The following is an 18,758-nucleotide window of genomic DNA, read 5'->3' as shown; positions in this document are numbered from 1 at the left end:
TAGTCTCCCAGGCATTCAAGAAGGAGCGAAATGTAGCTCCACTCTCCTTCGGGCTGTCACTATGATGTCAGTTTTCTAATTTATTGTTAATTTTGGATTGACACTTACAGGAACACTGATTTGTAATCTAGTAAATCTCAATGAGTTCCCAGTAGATTCAGATACAATTCTTGTCCCTGCTAGTTTCTGCAGCTTCACAATTAATTTCCTATTTTAAGCTTTCATAAGTGAATTTCTGCCCCTTTGCTGATTGAAAGACCCACATAAACTGACCAGACAAGGCAGCATTGAAACGGACTATACCCAAAGTGCTGCCAAATGCACAAAGTGAACGAAAAAGCTCGTTAATGTTTTTGTTCCAGTGATTTTAGTATTGCATGTCAGCACTAGGCTGCATTTTCAGACCCATGTGACTTTAAGATGGTAGCCCTCAAGAAATGGTAGATTTCTACGGCCAGAAGGGACCATTAGATCATCTAGTCTGACCTCCTGCATCACACAGACCAGATAATTTCACCCACTTACCCTTATATTGAGCCCAATCACTTGTTTGGCATCTCTTCCAGCAAGGCAGCCAGGCCGGATTTGAAGGCATCAAGAGTTGAGGAATCCATCGCTTCCCTGGATGGTTCCAATGGTTAATCACTCTTTTAAAAACAATACAATATTGTGAACAGGTCTGGCTTTTTCCAGCCATTGGTGGTTCTTCTGCCTTTCTGTACCCAAGAGCCCTTTAGTGTATTTTTTCCCCTCCGAGAACGTACTTGTATGCCATAATCATGTTAGCTGGCAATCTTCTTTTCAATGAACTAAACAGCTCTCTAAGCCTCTCACTGTTAGGCATTTTTTCCAGCCCTTGGGATTCAGGAAGGATGATCCCTTCACACTACGTTGTAATTGGTCCTGGGTATAAATGAAAATCTGGCTCCCAGTCCATTTTAAAACAAATATGTTCGTGGCTTAGCTCTGCCAAGTGTTTACAAATAGGATCTTATTACATGACATTACCTTTGGGGTGCAGTGCAAATGCTGTCTTATTGCTGTTTCTTTCCAGCAATTGATATACCCTGTACTGCGTACGTATCGCAAAGCGGAACACCCAGGGTCGAGTGGCAGTTTGAAAAGGGCCGTTCAATAGTGCTGTTCTACTATGATTCGAAATTCACAGGTACGTGAGTCCATTGTACGGAATGTCTGAGGGCCCCTTTACGGTCTCTGGGCCAGGTGTTGGATAAGCACAGGTTATACCAGCTGGTTGCAGCATCTGAGGCAGGGTGGATTGCTTTAAATCAGAGTGCTTTAAATGATTGATTTTTATCTTGTTTTGCATTTGTGGTGGCTTTAGCATGGGTTGATGGGTTCACTTGCACCCACAGATAGCATGAAACCAAGGGTGCAAAAACAGAAATACCCGATGTGAATGGGAGGCCCCAGTGGGCAGAGGGGAAGGGGGGGAAATATTTTTGAGTGAGCCTGCCCTGCACCCTTCCTGCAACATCAGCTTCTGCATCCCCCGTTCCGGGTGTTGCGACCTGGTGCATGGGGTAGTGGTACCACTCAGGTTTTGCCTTGTCTAATGGAGGGGCCAAACCTGAGTGGTTCTACTACCCCATGCACCAGGTCACAATGCCTGGAGCAGGAAGCCGGGCCCTGCCTTGCAAGACATGAGCCATCGCTGTAGGTAGGGTTGCCAGGTTCACCAGCTTGCACTCCTCATGAGGGAGGCTGGACAAAACTTTACAAACCACATCTCCGCTGGCCTGGCACACACACTGCTCCTGGCACGTTGGGTGGAAGGTCTCCCCAGCCTTATAATAAAATCCCAGGTAGACACATCCACATTGGGACATAGGGATGCACTCATCACCACTGAGCACAAAGCCCTCATCACACACGCAGCCGTCCCAGCACTGGGCCGAGCACTGAACTGGGGCATAGAGGCTGCTACAGGTCGACTGGCAGCCCCGGGCGTAGACCTCACGGTGGCTGTTTTGGGCACAGGAGAGACCTGTCATTGAAACAACAAGACGGTAGCATCCCATAAAAGAAAACTAGCTGGATTCTGAACTATGTAACAACGTAAGGGCTGGAGAAGGGAGCCTGATGACAGCCCTGGAGAATGGAGTCTGTTGGGTGCAGTATGGGAAGCTGCCAGGCAAGCTTCCTTCATACTGTGCCTTGCCAGTATGTTGTTGCAGGACCCCTTGTCAGAGGAAAGTTCAGTCTCCATGGCCCCTTCAGCTCTTGGCCTCTTCTGACACTGGCAACTCCAGATATTAGCATGAGCTCTGTGACAGGCTCATTTGTACAATAAGGACCTGCATGAGACCCACACACTCATGAAATACAGGCCCCATATCCCTGGACAACCCACACTGAGTCAACTTCTACCCCTAGGCAGGGCCTGGATTGGAATTTGCACCCTCCAGGGGACAGGCCCTGAATTCCAATTCCCTGCTCCTGAGCCAGTCAGTTCCCCTGTCTTGGGATCAGATCAGAATTGGTGCCCCCTAGAGGGGAAAAGCCCCATATCCTCTCCCATGCCCACCCTGACCTGGCCAGTCCCCCTACCCTGGGGCTGGATCAAAGCCTGCACCCCCTAGGGGAGAAACATCTCGTATCCCCTTCCCTGAACACCAACCAACTTGGCTTTCCCTTGAGCAAAGACCCTGTTTTCTTTCCCTCGTACATTAACTTTCATCCCAGAAGGCGGTCCCAAGCTGCTTCCACTTACTGCAGAAGGAGTTGGTCCTCCAGGCATATATAGTGACCCCGGTGGCCTGGCAGGCTGCAGTATAGCTGGTGATAAGCTGGCATATCACGGCTTGTTGGCCTTTGAAGAAGCAATAGTCGTACACGCAGTCTTGGAAGTAGCCCTGCAGAACCCCGCCCCTCTAAAGAACTTTACAGGTAGAGCTGATTGAAAACAAACCCCAAATGGTGAATTTTGAATTCATTTTCATTCTGTTCGTTTTTTATTTTCCTTTTAAAAAAACATTTTTAAACTATGTTTCAGTTTCCCATTTGCAGGTTAAGTAGTTTTTGAAAATGAAATTTTATTGATTCCAAAACCAAAAAATTTTCAATTTGGGAAATTTTTTTAGTCATAAAAAAATCCCACCGTTTTTTCTTCAGGGTGACTGATTACAATTGCCAATACAAACCTATCCATCTATTACATCCATTTAATCTCTCCATCCATTTTAGCCACGTATCCTCCACTTAATCTATTTAATCACCCAATCCATCTAATTGATCTACCCATCTATTAAATCTGTTTAATCTCCCTATCCATCTAATCCATCCTCCTAACAATATATTGAGTCTCTCCCTTTCTCTAATCTAATCTAATCTGGCTCCCTCCCCTGCCGGAGCTGCTCCCTAACGGCTCCAACCAACGCAGCCGCTCCGTCCCCTCCCCCTCCCAGAGGAGCCATTAGTGCTCACAGTAAGATGACATTTTTCTGGCTGTGGTAGATAGTAAGTGTGATAATTGGTAAACACAGTACTTACATTGCATTTACATTCATCTCCCAAAAGACCTCTTCCCAAGAATTCACACATACACATTGCCCATTATACAGTACCTTGGTCTCATTATCCAATTTATCCCACATACACGATCCCAGCGATATATCTTTGGTACAGGGCTCTGGGGCAATAGGTAAGGACAAACATACCCACTTTTGAGGAGTCCATTCGGTTCAACCTCTGGTGTCCAATAGCTTCCCTCCCTCCCCAGCCCACTGGCTCGAGATCCGGGGTAGCAAGAAAGATCCCATGTGCAATATGGGGAGTGGACTAACTTTCCATATCCTTGCTTCCAGAGACTGTTGGGGTGCAATTTTACCAACAATTTCTCTAATTAAAAGGTCTGGCCTTACCATGCTAGAAACATACTGCATCCATTCATATTGATAAGTATCAATGATCTTTTTCTTTGCTTTAGAAGTGTATTAAAACCTTAGTGTTTCCCGCTATTACCCAAAACATTTCGTGATCCAAGGTGGACAAAGCAAGTATCTGCATTTCAGTACATCCCATGGCTATAGCAGTATGGTTTTCAATTTCCATCTGTTTCCTATACAGCAGCCAGGTGATGGCATTGAGCCACATATTCCATCTAGCTTTCAAATTACCCAGACTTATTTGGACTAGATCCACATTAGCATGTATTTGTTTCTGTATCAGGCTGTCCTGTAGCTGGGACAGAGAGCTTAATTTATTCTTAATTACCTCCAGGTTCAGTATTCATAATTCCTACTCCAAAACCAATCCCTCCTAATATTGTGTCTGCTACCTGAGGATGTTTCCCTGTTAACAGACTGGCATTCCTTGACCTCCACCCTTCTGCAACATTGGCTTCTGAAAATATAGTTAAACTACTGCATTAAAAGCATTTTTCAATACATAACAATGCTAGCAACAAGACAAACAACACAACACAAAACACAAGTTTTGTTACGACAGTAGATCCATGGTATTCTGGGTTGCTCTTCAGTTGGTACCAGCTTTTTGTGATTTTCTGAAAGACAAAAACACCATGTTTCTACCCCTTTTGGGGTGGCAGATTATTGCTTAAAATATCCCTTTCTTTTACAAATAGCCTTGCTGATTTCAGGCAAAACAGAGGAATTACCCCCATATTTTCCTGTGTTTTTGTTCTATAGGCAGGCCAGGTTTCAATGTCTTTTACCTTTTAAGGGTTTAGGGGAAATTATCCCACTGTTCAGTCATTAAATTCAGGAGGTGGTGTACCTCAGTTTCCCTTCTTATCCAGAAGACCAAGTTGATAATGGTTTTTCTGCTGTGCTAAGCTTTACATTTATTCACAGGTAATAGTTGAGAAGCATCATTACCCTATGACCTTAAAGGGGTACTTATTAACATTACATTTATCCCAATGTTTAATATTAACATCAAATCTATTAAAAGTATCTTGTTATACCATGAATTATATCCTTGGGCTTTTGGTGAATTAAAAGGTAGGGGTGTCATGTATATAAGCAGAACACTTTTGTATTTGTCTTCAGATTTCAGCACTGCATACTGCATTTTTCTATTTAGGGTTAACCTGTCCCCCTCTTATTCTTAGGTTTGACTCCTTCCACCTTCCTCTGGAGGGTCATAATTTGAGTCTTTTGGTTTCAGGTAGTTTGTTTGCTGACCAGATATGTCCTTTATCTGTGGCTCCTTTGTGCTGCCAATTATGGGCAGTTCTCTCCTTCCTCTATCAGTTAGGTAATTTGCATATAGTAATTTTTACATGTATATTTTACCTCTACCTATATATATATATCCTTCAAGGCCAGGAGGTGGACAAACTCCTATATCCTTCAGAGTTTGCCTGGTTGGCAAAATAGAAGTGCCAAGCCTTCTAGAGCTGGCGGTGTGCACGCCAGTTTTCACAATAACCACAACATATGCCAATATTCCCCCTTTCACAATTCTCCACCATAATGTTATACTTAGAAAACGATGTTAAGCAAATCCAATTTCCCCATAAGAATTAATGTAAATGGGGGGGTTAGGTTCCAGGGAAATTTTTTTCACCAGACAAAAAACTATATTTTATCTATCTATCTATATACACACACACAGAGTATAAGTTTTAAAGAAACAATTTAATACTGTACACAGCAATGATGATTATGAAGCTTGGTTGAGGTGGTGAAGTTAAAGGGTGGAAGAGGGTGGGATATTTCCTGGGGAATACCTTACTGCTAAATGATTAACTAGCATTCGGCTGAGCCCTCAAGGGTTAACACGTTGTTGTTAACGTAGCCCCACACTCTACAAGGCAGCACGAATAGAGGGAGGGGAGACAGCGTGGCAGACAGAGACCGAGACACACACCCTGTGTGAGTGGGAGAGAGAGAGAGATGTGCATAGCCCCTCTTAAGTATGCTGACCCCACTCTAAGTACAAAAATCAGGAAGTTGAGACAGCAGCTGCGGTTAGCAAGCTCTCTCCATCCTGAGCCCGGTCCTGTCCCCACCCTGCTCTATATGCAGAAGGGGTAACCGGGGTGCAAGAGTAGGGGGGAGGGAGACACCCTGACATTAGCTCCCCTCCTTCCCACTCCCCTGCACAGCAAGCAGGAGGCTCCCAGGAGCAGCTCCAAGGCAGAGGGCAGGAGCAGCACATGGCAGTGGCGGGAGGGACAGCTGAACTGCCGGCAGTTGGTAGCCTGCTGGGAAGCTGCTACACAGGGAACTTAAGGGAACGGGGAGCTGATAGGGGGGCTGCCGGTCCACCCTGGTTCCAAGCCCCCACCAGCCAGCTGCAACGAGCTGCTCTTCCTGCAAGCAGTGGACAAAGCAGGTGGCTGCCAAAGGTTATACGGGAGCATTGTACAACTTGAAACGAGCATGTTCCCTAATTGATCAGCAACGTAACAATGAAACAACATTAACTGGGATAACTTGAAGTGAGGAGTTACTATATTGCCATTGGCAATTGACAATGGTCTGAGTCAACATGGCTGATGAGAGCAGGGTGTGGAGGAAGTGAACTTATAGGAGTTAATACCCCCAGCAGGGGGCGGTACCTTGTAATATATCCACTTCTTGAAGCACCCACAGCTCTGCAGCGCCACGCAGCCCTGGCCATCGAAGTCCTCCATCACTAAACCATACACAGCTGCCCACTCCAGAATTTGGGTTTCAACTTGGAACACGTCCCCTTGTCTGCAGCTCTAACCACTAGACCAAATGTCCCTCCAAGAGTCAGAAAGAAAACCCCAGAGTCCTGACTCCCAGCCCTTCTGTGACTAAGCAACTAGATCCTAATCCCTTCCCAGAGCTGGCAGTACAACCCAGGAAACCTGATTGCAAGCCCTCCAGCTCTGATTGGCTAGATCCTGGCTCCCAGCCCTGCCTGCTCTAACCCAGTAGACCCCACGTCCCTCCCTGAACCATGACTAGAACCCAGGAGTTTTGGCTCCCAATTCCCCCGAACAACACTATTGTAAGTGATACCTGCACCTTCTCTTCCGGTGGTGCCTTAATTTAAGAAGCTTTCTCTCACCCCCATCTGCACGTTCCCTCTGATCTTCTCCTGCAGGTGCCAGCTGCCCCAGTAACTCACACTACGAGCTCTGTGGGAGCGGCTGCCCTGCCACCTGCCACAGCCTTTAGGGGCCTGATGGCTGTGACGCCCCCTGTGCCGAAGGTTGTTTCTGTGACGCCGGGTTCCTCCTGAGCAGAGACTGGTGTGTCCCCGTCGTGCAGTATGTCTGTGTGCACCAGGGCAGGTACTACAGGAAGGGAGAGGAGTTCTACCCCAGCGCCTCCTGCCAGGAACGGTGCCGGTGCAAACACAGCGGGGTCGTTGAGTGCCAGGAGGCCTCCTGCGGAGCCAATGTGCAGTGCAGGGTGGAGAATGGAATCCTAGGCTGCCACGCCACATGCTTTGGCAAATGTGTAGCATCTGGTGACCCTCACTATCTGACCTTTGACGGACGGGCCTTTGATTTCCAGGGCACTTGCACTTACAGCTTGGCCAGAGTCTGTAGTAGTGAAGCTGGGCTGGCAAACTTCTCTGTGGTGGTAGAAAATGAGAGCTACAGCTGTGATGGGTTGGATCACAGAAACCCCCTTGGAAACTGCCAAATGATGTGCCAAGACTACTTCTGCCCCTGCCTTCCCTGCCAGCTCAGGACTCCAGCACCCTGTCTTGCTGAGCCAGACACTCCCGTCTGCTCCAATACAGACCCAGGGTCTGAACCACGTGCCACAAAGCTGCAGAGTTAACTGAAAGCAGTTTACAGAGGTGTTCCTGTCTTTAGCACTCAGATGCCCAACTCCCAATGGGGTCTAAACCCCAAATAAATCCATTTTACCCTGTATAAGGCTTATAAAGGGCAAACTCATAAATTATTCGCCCTCTATAACACTGATAGAGAGATATGCACAGCTGTTTGCCCCCCCCCCCCCAGGTATTACTACATACTCTGGGTTAATTAATAAGTAAAAGGTGATTTTATTAAATACAGAAAGTAGGATTTAAGTGGTTCCAAGTAGTAACAGACAGAACAAAGTGAATTGCCAAGCGAAATAAAATAAAACACGCAAATCTAAGCCTAATACAGTAATACAATTGAGTACAGATAAAATCTCACCGTGAGAGATGTTTCAGTAAATTTCTTTCACAGACTGGACACTCTAGTCTGGGCCCTTTCTGAGAAGATGGAATGCCACCTCGGCGTGTCATGACTCCGCTTCATTTTTTGGATGGTTATTTTCTCCGATCAGTCCAAGTTAGCATTTACAGTCTTGAGAAAAGGGATTAAAATGGCCATTCATGTGCTGTAACTTTCTTTCACCTTCCAGTAAGCTGGGGTCTAACCCATTACGTCAGTTTGCAAAGAAGGACCCTTCCTGACAGCTTGCTCTCTATCACCATGAGCATGTTTGGACTCAAGCAGCAAGCAGTACTCTATCATTTTGTTGCCTCAGCTCCTCAAAAGAGGTGAAATAATTAGTTTGTGCGGGAATCGGACATATGTCATACATTAACTAGGACAATTTTAGCTTGATTACTATAGTGCTCTTTATACTGCGACTCCTGCTGCAGTTGTTTGTATCCTTCTTCTGTATCCCCCTCAACAGTTCTGCAAGGCAGCTGACTGAATTCTTACAGGGCCAAGAGACCAAATTAGATGGTTTCACTGCCTTTCAGGGAGCTGACTTTAAATCTATGGGCCATACATATTAACCAATAATCCTATTTTATACCAGTTCATTATATAATAGGTACCCCTACAGGAAGGTTATGCCAATTAGAGAGAGGAACCAAGTTCCAGGTACAGTTTGTGTACACAAATGCTATGGGTATATCTGAATATAGAAATATGCCTCCCCACTCTGACACTGAAGGCAGAAACACAGTTTGGGCTGGCTCCTAGAGGAGGTGCAGGAACCCAAGCTGCTGTATGTTTAAAGCCAATTTTCTTGTTTAATAATCCAGATATTCTCTTCTGTATTTTATTATATACTTTATTTTTATTTTGATTACTTTTTACACTCAAAAAAACAGCACACGAGCAATGTCTATTGCACCACAAAATTTGAATGCAACAACATTTTGCTGTGGTGGAGTTGTGCGAATGCAATACAAGAGTGGTTTTTTGTAAAGCCTGACAATGCACCTCATTTTTCTGATGCTGAGAGCAGTGCAAGATGCTGCTCTGAACATGGAAGCAGGAATTCCTGAGTTCTAATTCTAGATCTAGCCCTTACTCCCTCTAATGGTGAGTAGAAGCTTTATACAAGTAGAGAGCAGGGAAGGGGTTAATTCAGGTCAGAGGGAGATTGGCAGTGGGGCAGGTGGGGTCCATTAATAAAAAGACTGGGTTTTCATAGACCACCCTCTTTGAGACAGCAGAGAATGAAGCTCTAGAGTGGGCTTTACGCACCCCCCAGGTATTTTCCTATGTGGAAGTCTGTGTAGCCTGACTTTCTCCAGTATGCCTAGAGCACAAAACTGCCCTTCCTGCCAGACAAGCTGGGAACAAGTGGGAGACTGAGGTAGCAACTGTACCCAGCAGAAAGAGGTAAGGTACTCCTACGCAATCCCACTGTGATGCTAGTCCTGTCACTTGACTTCTCTGTCCCTAAGGGCCCACCTTGTAAAATGAGTATAATGTAACTATCCAAGTTAAAAGCATGTGATGTGTGTAAATTCACCTGTATTGGGAATATTCTTTGAGATGGAGAAGCTAAGTATTTTGTTCTTGCGTTAGGAAAAGTAAGAACGTCCTTAAGAAACAAAGAACACTATTAGACTTAATGAGAAGTGCTACAATCTTAGAGGCCACAGGGCTGTGAGAAAACAGTAGTAAAGATCAAAGGGAAACAGTGTCTAAGAAACACTGAATCCTGCAGGAGGAGCACAGGCAGCCTCTCATTCCTTGCCCCTTCATTTACACTGGTCTGCATCAGGAGTAATTCTCCTCAAAATCTCTACCGGTCCAAGTTGGTCCCCTTTCCGCGGATCATGCATTCCTTCTCTCTGATTCCACTCCGGTAAACCTTTTGGGTCGGGATCTGTTATGTAAACTTGGCTGTACCATCTATTGTTCCCCAGATGGTGTCTACTTATAAATACCCCAGTCCTCTCTGAGCCATTCTGTGGCCTCCCTGCTGTCTGAAACTTCCCTTTCCACTCCAGTTCCCTGTTACCCATTCATCCCGTCCCTTGAACACCTAATTTCGCAGGTCCCATCTTTTCTGTGGCCAACCCACCCATCTGAAGTGGGCCGCTTAAATACTGACCCCGTCTGCATTATTGTTGACTCCTCTAAACCCCTGTCTCAATACCCTTTAAACCCCAAAGCAGAGGCTGGCATTGCTCGGGTCATGACCGCCCTGTGGGAACAAGGCATTATTGTCCCCTACTCCAGCCCCTGTAACACCCCTATCCTCCCAGTTTGATGGTAAATCGTGGCCGTTTGTTCAGGATCTTCGAGCCATTAACCGCATTGTTATACCCGCCTTTCCTGTTGTCCCTAACCCAGCAACAATTCTGGCTTCTATCCTACCAGGTGCAACTCATTTTACTGTTGTTGATTTGTGCTCTGCTTTCTTTTCTGTCCCGGTTCACCCTGACTCCCAGTATCTTTTTGCCTTTTTTTACAAGGGGCAACAGTACACATGGACCATGCTCCCTCAGGGGTATACTGAAAGCCCATCTTACTTTTCCCAAGCATTAACCCGAGACCTTGCTGACCTTGTTTTTCCGTCCAGGTCCACACTAGTCCAATATGTAGATGATCTACTCCTCTGTTCCCCTTCGTTGTCTGCCTCAGAAACTGATTCTTTAGTGCTCCTTACTGCCCTAGCAAAGAAGGGTCACAAGGCTTCTCACTCTAAGCTACAGCTCTGTCAGGCCTCCGTCACATACCTTGGCTTTCTCCTCTCCCAGGGTTCCCGTACACTTTCTCCCGCCCGCGTCCAAGCTATCCTCAGCTTTCCCCGACCCCGCTCCCCACACCAGGGCCGAAAGTTTTGGGGCATGGCTGGATTTTGCAGGCAATGGATTCCCCAATATGCCTCCCTTGCAAAACCTCTCCAGGACCTCACTCGAGTCTCTGTCCCTGACCCCATGCCGTGGCTCCCTGAGGCCAACTCTGCCTTTGTTTCCCTCAAACAGGGTTTGGCTTCTGCCCCCGCCTTAGGACTGCCTGACTATTCTAAGCCCTTCACCCTTTTCTGCCACGAGCAATCTGGGTGTGCACTGGGAGTCCTCACTCAGATGCACGGAGACAAAAACCGCCCAGTGGCTTATTTCTCTGCCACTTTGGACCCTGTTGCCCAAGGCTTACCCCCCTGCCTGCATGCTGTGGCTGCCGCAGTGTACCTTGTCGAAATGTCCAAATCCCTTGTCCTCCGCTCTCCTCTTACCCTCATGGTACCTCACTCTGTGAAACCCTCCTGCTACAACATAACACAGGCCACCTCTCCACCGCCCGCCTTACCAGGTATGAACTTTTACTGCTGTCGGCTTCGTATATCACCATAAAGCATTGTTCTCAGTTAAACCCTGCCACTCTCCTTCCTTTGTCTGATGACGGTGATCCCGATGACTGCCTTGCAACTGTCTCTGCTGTCATCGTCCCGCGCTCTGACCTTTCTGATGTCCCTCTCCCTAACTCTGACCTTGTTTTGTTTACTGATGGTTCCTGTTTTCGAGACAACCAAGGTCGTCTCCTTGCAGGATACACTGTAGTGTCACTCTCTGAAACTCTAGAAGCTGCGCCTTTACTTTCTGTAACCTCAGCGCAAGTTGCTGAATTAGTTGCCCTCACCTGTGCCTGCTTTTTGGCGGAGGGATGCTCCGCCACCATTTACACTGACTCCCGCTACGCTTTTGGGGTTGTACATGACTTTGGCACCCTCTGGCAAGCTCGGGGTTTCCTTACCTCCCCCGGTACCCCTATCAAAAATGGCCCCTACATCGCTGCTCTCCTGTATGCAGTTTTACTTCCGTCTGCCCTAGCTATTGTTAAGTGCCTTGGCCACTCGATGGCGGATACTGATGTTGCTAAGGGTAACGCATTTGCTGACGCCTCTGCTAAACATGCTGCTGCCATAGAACCTTCTCCAGATGCATTCCTAGGTTCCCTTTCTGTTTCTATACCATCGCCGTCCCTCACTAACCTCACCCTGCTCCAAGACTCTGACCCAGAAGCCGAAAAAGATTCCTGGGTTGCCCAGTTGCTCTCTACATCCTGATTCCCTTTGGCATTCGCCTGCTGGCGCCTTTGTGGCCCCCTTTTCACTCTACCCGTCACTGGCCGCCCTGCTACACGGTGTTTCACATGTCGGAAAGGAGGGGATGGTCTGTGCTGTAACTAAGGCAGGATGGTGGGCCCCCCATTTCAGCTCTTTTGCAACCCGTCACTGTGCCGCCTGTACCACTTGCCAAAGCCACAATATTGGTAAACCTGTAAAAGTGGCTCAGGGGTTCCGGGGCCTGCCCCAAGTACCATTCTTGCATTGGCAACTTAATTTTGTACAAATGCCTAAGTGTCAACAATATGCATTTATTTTGGTTATGGTATGCTTATTTTCTGGTTGGATCAAAGCCTTTCCTTGTCGAAAGGCTGACTCACTGTCTGTTGCCAAATGTTTATTAAATCATATTATGCCTGCCAAGGGAATTCCTGCCACTCTGTCCAGTGATCGGGGTACACATTTTACTGGACAACTTGTTCAACACCTGGATCGTGTATTACATATCACACACCTGTTGCACTGTCCCTACCACCCACAGAGCGCAGGTGTAGTTGAAAGACGAAATGGTGTCCTTAAGAATAAGCTTGCTAAAATTTGTGACTCTACAGGGTTAAGTTGGCCAGCGGCTTTACCTCTGGCCCTTATGGAAATGCAATCCACTCCATCCCAAAGGCATAAATTGAGTCCCTTTGAAATTGTGATGGGACGCCCTATGCGAGCTATGGCTACCATTACTCCAGTCCCAGACTTGAACTCGACTCACAGTACGCTCCTTCAATATTGCAAGGGATTAATGCAAGCCGTAAGTCACTTCCATTCACAGGGTTGAGCTGCCTGGCCAACGGAACCCACCTCTGACGCTTGCCACGACCTCGAGCCAGGTGATTGGATCTACGAACGGCACTATCATCGAAAACACGCCTTGGAGCCCTGGTAGAAGGGTCCTCATCAGGTACTGCTTACTACCCAGACGGCTGTTAAACTATCTGGCATCGCAGCGTGGATACATGCTTCGCAGTGTAAGAAGGCACCATCCCCAGCAAACCAATCATCACCTCAGAACCACGCAGAGTCAATTTTGACTAAAGAAGAAGACGTAGAGGAACAGCCTGCAATACCTTACAATCTACACTCTCGTAAGGGTTGCCAGAAGCAGACGACGACCTAAAGCAAGGCGCAAGAAGAAGCAGTAGCGAGCCTAGCGCCTGCTCCCTGGTGGATGTAAAACCGTGACTGCGGTTCCCTCAGTTGAGGTTGTCAGAACTAGCAGGGCCTTGCCTCCAACATGCGCCTCTGGTGGCGCCTGTTCCTTGGCTGCTGGTGTCTTAAGGTCCGGGAAGTCCACAATGACAATTCTTTTATCCAGCAGCAAGTGTGGATAGCTCAGACCCTTAATATTTCTAATTGCCGGGTCTGCAGCCACATCCCAGCCCACTCTCAAGCTGGTGTTCCTGTCCTGGCAATCCCACTCAATTCCCCAGATCTCACTGGAGGACCTCGTCCGTTTAACAAAACATGGAACAGCAATGACACTTGGGAAGCAGTGGGAATAAATGTATCTAAATGGATAAGTGTGGTGGAGGGAAAAGGTCATTGGTGTTGGGTATGTAATGGGACAGGGTTGGATCTGGGAAAAAGCCGTTGCCTTCGGCATATTGTGGCCAATGGTGTATGGGATTATTCGAACAAAACTAAAGAGTGGCGGGCCGGGTATGGGCATATGAATTTTTTCTCGTCCTGGTATCAAACAGAAAAATCAATCTCATGTTCCCCCTATAGTAACCTTAGTGAAAACAATACAATCTTTCAATGCCATGCAAATAACACCACTCCTCGTAAGGAGAATTACCCTGTGCCCTTTGGAGGATATTACTCCTTCTTTGCAGGCACCTATGTGACAAATGGGTGCAACCGACCCTTCCCGGCCTTAATAGGCCATCATTGGGTTTGTGGGACCAATACTGCGTTACCAGCTAACTGGTCAGGTATCTGTTATCCCGCCCGACTCTTCCCAGAATTCCGAGTGCTAGGGTCCTTCCCACGAGAACCTAATGATTTTTGTATGTTTTCAGTTAATCTCCTGTTGTATCCAGAATTGTGTAAGGTATGCCACCCAGGTGACTGCCCCAAAACAGAGTGCGAATATGATGATTTTGAATATCGCTGATGAACAAAGAGATAAAGAACGGTTAATATGTGGAACCCAGTAATTGTTGGTCATAGCGTAGCTTGACCAAAAGGAGGGATTGTGAAAGTAGAATGAATTATATTGTAAAAATAGAATGGATTGAAGAAATGCTGTATGTACCTTTAAGCAGAAATAAGGAATGTTGAAATACAGGTGTCAGGAAAAGGAACATTAAGGCATAAACAATGAGTCCGCTTAAGCTAATGGTGGAACATTAGCCGGAGATCTGTTAAAGTTAGTAAGGAAATTGAATATGTATATGTAGCCTCCGGTAAACTTGTCAGTTCTGCTTTCTTTGTCCTCTTGTTCAGTTCTCGCCCTTTTTATCTGTATAAAATAAGGTAGTGTGGGTCTTGCATGGTGCTCACATTATCTGAATGTATTAGCAGAGCGCTGTGCTAATAAACAGAGTGGTCTAACAAATTGTGAGTCTTGAATCTAACTTTGACAGGAGTTAGAGGTGGGATCCACAAAGGTACTTAGGTGCCTAAGTCCCATTTTTAGGCCCTACTGAGATCCACAAAACTCCCCTTTGACTGCTGCTTACCCCTGTACGTTCCTAAACTAATTCAGTGGCGAATCATGTGCAGAGGGAGTACCCTAGGTGCCTACATTTCTGCCTGTGTGCATGTGCTGTGCTGCCTCACCGCAGGCGCTCAGACGCCATCTCCTGTCTATGCTCCAGGCTGATCCACAAACCAGGGAAGACAGGCATTTGTCCACCTAAATTGCATGCTGGGCCTGATCAGGTAGGCATGCCCAGAGGCTGCTTACTGGATTGGGCCCATTAGGTGAGTTAACACAACAGTTGCAGGTGGTGGAGGGAACCTTCCTTTATAATCTTTAGCTTAGTGGTTATGGGATGTGGGAGACCCCCAGTTCAAGTCCCTCCTCTGCCTGATGAGGAGAAGGAATTTTAACAGGGATCTACATCGCTCAGGTGAGTGCTCTAATCACTAAGCTATAGTGTCATTTAACTTTGTCTAGCCCAATTAATATAGAATCATTTAATTTAAGTTGAAAAACTTTAATAGAAGAGACTGAGGGAGCCCCATGTCAGGATATTCCATACCATAGTGATTAGGGTTCTCACCTCAGATGTGGCAGATCCCTGTTCAAATCCCTGCTTCCTCTCAGGAGGATGTGTGTGTGTGGGGGGACTTGAATGGGGGGGATTGTCTTCCACATCTTGGGTGAGTACTCTAACCACTAGGCTAAAGGTTATAAGAGAGCTGCTCTCTTTCTCCACCCCACCCCACCCCAGCTGTTTTGTGTAAACTCATCTAAAAGTCCTGATCCAGTTGGTGGCATCTGAGCACACCTGTCAAATCAGGCCCATTCACCGCTTAGGTGACCTAATGCCTTTCTTACCTCAGTTCATGGATCTCTAGCAGAGATAGGTGCTGAACTCTGAGAGAAGCGTGGGACTTAGGATACGCCCCTGTTGTCTGCATCTCCCGCTGGATGGCTTAGGTGGCTCCTAGCATGCTGGCTTTGTGGATTGCATTCAAAGGTGCCTATCGCTTTGCCTAGGGGCCTAAAAGTTAGGTGTTGTGACACTGATCATCCTATGCCTAAGGCCCTTTTGTATATATTAGCCTATGTACCTAAATACCTTTGAGGATCTGGGCCAAACACATTTCGATGTTGATGAGAGAGATCTGGTTGACTTGATATTTTATGGACCTAGTGCTGCAACCCTTACTCAGATCTGAATTGTACTTACGCTTGTGGGCCTGTGCGATGGGGTTTCCACCCCACACAAGGCCTGGAGATGAAGATTAGGCCAATTAGGCCTTAACATTTCCTGGCTTTCCTCCATGTGTAGCCTATAGGTAAATTGGCATAACTTACCCCTTCAGGCCTTGTTTGGGGATGAACACCGCATCACAGCCTGCTTGCATGAATCTGCACCACTCAGGAGTAAAAGATGCAAAACCCAGAGCTTTTATTTGAAAGGCTATTTATCAAAATCTTACATCTCAAACAATTATAACCAGGTGAGTATAACTAAAATCATTACAATTGACCTAACACCAGATATAATATAAACAGAAATGCAAACAATTACAATCATAATAATTGGGAATACAATAAAACCATTACCATTACAATAATTGGGTACATTGACTAACCAAATGAGGCCCAAGTTTGATACTGCAATAGCCATCAAACAATAAATGCGAACTTATGCCAGTGCTTTGTCTCTCATTCTGCACAGACTCAGCAATATTTCCCACTCTGATGTGCAGTGTGGATCTCCATAGCATGACGGGGGAGGGATAGCTCAGTAGTTTGAGCATTGGTCCTGCTTTGAGGAGGGGGTTGGCCTAGATGACCTCCTGAGGTCCCGTCCAACCCTGATATTCTAGGATTCTGCATGCAAAACATCAACTGCCATCCAAGGGAGTTCCACTTGTGGAATGAATGCAGGTCCATAGCAATTGGGATCAATAGTGATTCAGACTGTTGGGGAGTTGGTTTGTAAAGCATGTTGGGAACCTCTGGTATGAAAAGCAACAAAGGGTCCTGTGGCACCTTATAGACTAGAGGGCTTCCAGATCACCGCAGAACTGTATCATGTTTGTGGGGGTGGTGGGGCAAAAAGAGAGTCCCCGAGATAGGACAGTCGCTTCTGCCGAGTTAAGTGTGGAGCTGGATAAATTGACGATATTGCTGGGTGAGTTAGGGGTACCACTATTCTATCGTGGCCCCATGTGGCAGGTAGGATTTTAGACAGCTTACAGTCCTTTTTCCTTTGTACAGAGGTGAAGTGTGTAATGTAGATCTCCTGTCTTCTTTTAGTAAAGTCCGTTTGTGTGGAGGGTTGGTTATTTATGAAAGTCTCCAGGTTGGAGAGCTCTTTTTTGATGTTTTCCTGTTTGCTGTTTGTACTCCTCCAGGTTTTTGTATATTGCCATTGCTAATATCTGACTTCTGTCCATTTATCCTTTTATGTAGGGACTGTCCAGTTTGGCCGATGTACATAGCAGAGGGGCATTGCTGGCACGTGATGGCATATATAAGATCGGTGGACGTGCAGGTGAATGAACCGGTGATGTTGTAACTGATCTGGTTAGGTCCTGTGATGGTGTCGCTGGTGTAAATATGTGGGCAGAGTTGGCATCGAGCTTTGTTGCTGGTGAGAATATGCTTAAGGTTGGCGGGTTGTCTGTGGGCGAGGACTGGGCTGCCTTCCAAGGTCTGTGAAAGCGAGGGATCATTGTCCAGGATGGGTTGTAGATCACTGATGATGCGTTGGAGAGGTTTAAGCTGAGGACTGTAGGTGATGGCCACTGGAGTTCTGTTGGCTTCTTTCTTGGGCTTGTCTTGCAGCAGGAGGCTTCTGGGTACACGTCTGACTCTGTTGATTTGTTTCCTTATTTCCTCGTGCGGGTATCATAGTTTTGAGAATCCTTGTAGGTGTTGGAGCAAATGCGGTTGTACCTCAGTGCTTGGCTGTAGACGATGGATCGTGTGGTGTGTCTGGGATGGAAGCTGGAGGCAGGAAGGTAGGCATAGCGGTCGGTGGGTTTTCGGTATAGGGTGGTGTTAATGTGACCGTCACTTATTTGTACTGTGGTGCCTAGGAAATGGACCTCCCGTGTAGATTGGTCCAGGCTGAGGTTGATGGTGGGGTGGAAGCTGTTGAAATCGTGGTGGAATTCTTCCAGAGTCTCCTTCCCATGGATCCAGATGATGAAGATGTCATCAATGTAGCATAGGTAGAGAATGGGCGTGAGTGGACGAGAGCTGAGGAAGCGTTGTTCCAGGTCAGCCATAAAGATGTTGTCATATTGGGGTCATGCGGGTGCCCATAGCGGTGCCACTGGTCTGGAGGTATCTATTGTCACCAAATTTGAAATAATTGAAACAATATACAAAAACCTGTGGCAGAACACTTCAACCTCCCTGGCCACACAATAGCAGATTTAAAGGTAGCCATCCTACAGCAAAGAAAAACTTCAGAACCAGACTTCAAAGAGAAACTGCTGAGCTTCAGTTTATCTGCAAATTTGACACTTTCAGCTCAGGATTAAACAAAGACTGTGAATGGCTAGCCAACTACAAGAGCAGTTTCTCCTCCCTTGGTGTTCACACCTCAACTGCTAGAAGAGGGCCTCACCCTCCCTGATTGAACTAACCTCGTTATCTCTAGACTGATTCCTGCCTGCATATTTATACCTGCCTTTGGAAATTTCACTATCAAAGAAACTGAGGAACCACCTGATCAGCATCCTATACAGCAAACAGGAAAACATCAAAAAAGAGCTCTCCAACCTGGAGACTTTCATAAATAACCAACCCTCCACACAAACAGATTTTACTAA

The 18,758-nt window shown here is 46.6% G+C and overlaps 1 long non-coding RNA gene across 1 annotated transcript in view; it reads left to right on the top strand.

The window, feature by feature from the left end:
* Nucleotides 1–17,451, top strand: part of LOC135892790 (uncharacterized) — a 48,868-nt gene extending 31,417 nt beyond the window's left edge. Inside the window, exons 3-4 of the long non-coding RNA XR_010562300.1 lie at nucleotides 1,055–1,168; nucleotides 17,389–17,451. This is a non-coding gene — a long non-coding RNA (uncharacterized LOC135892790). The remainder of the gene's footprint in view (nucleotides 1–1,054; nucleotides 1,169–17,388) is intronic.
* Nucleotides 17,452–18,758: the final 1,307 nt, after the last annotated feature.

This window comes from Emys orbicularis, chromosome 20 (assembly GCF_028017835.1).
Source record: "Emys orbicularis isolate rEmyOrb1 chromosome 20, rEmyOrb1.hap1, whole genome shotgun sequence".
NCBI lineage: Eukaryota > Metazoa > Chordata > Testudines > Emydidae > Emys > Emys orbicularis.
Note: the sequence above shows the minus strand (reverse complement) of the source record. Positions and strands in the feature narration are given on the sequence as shown.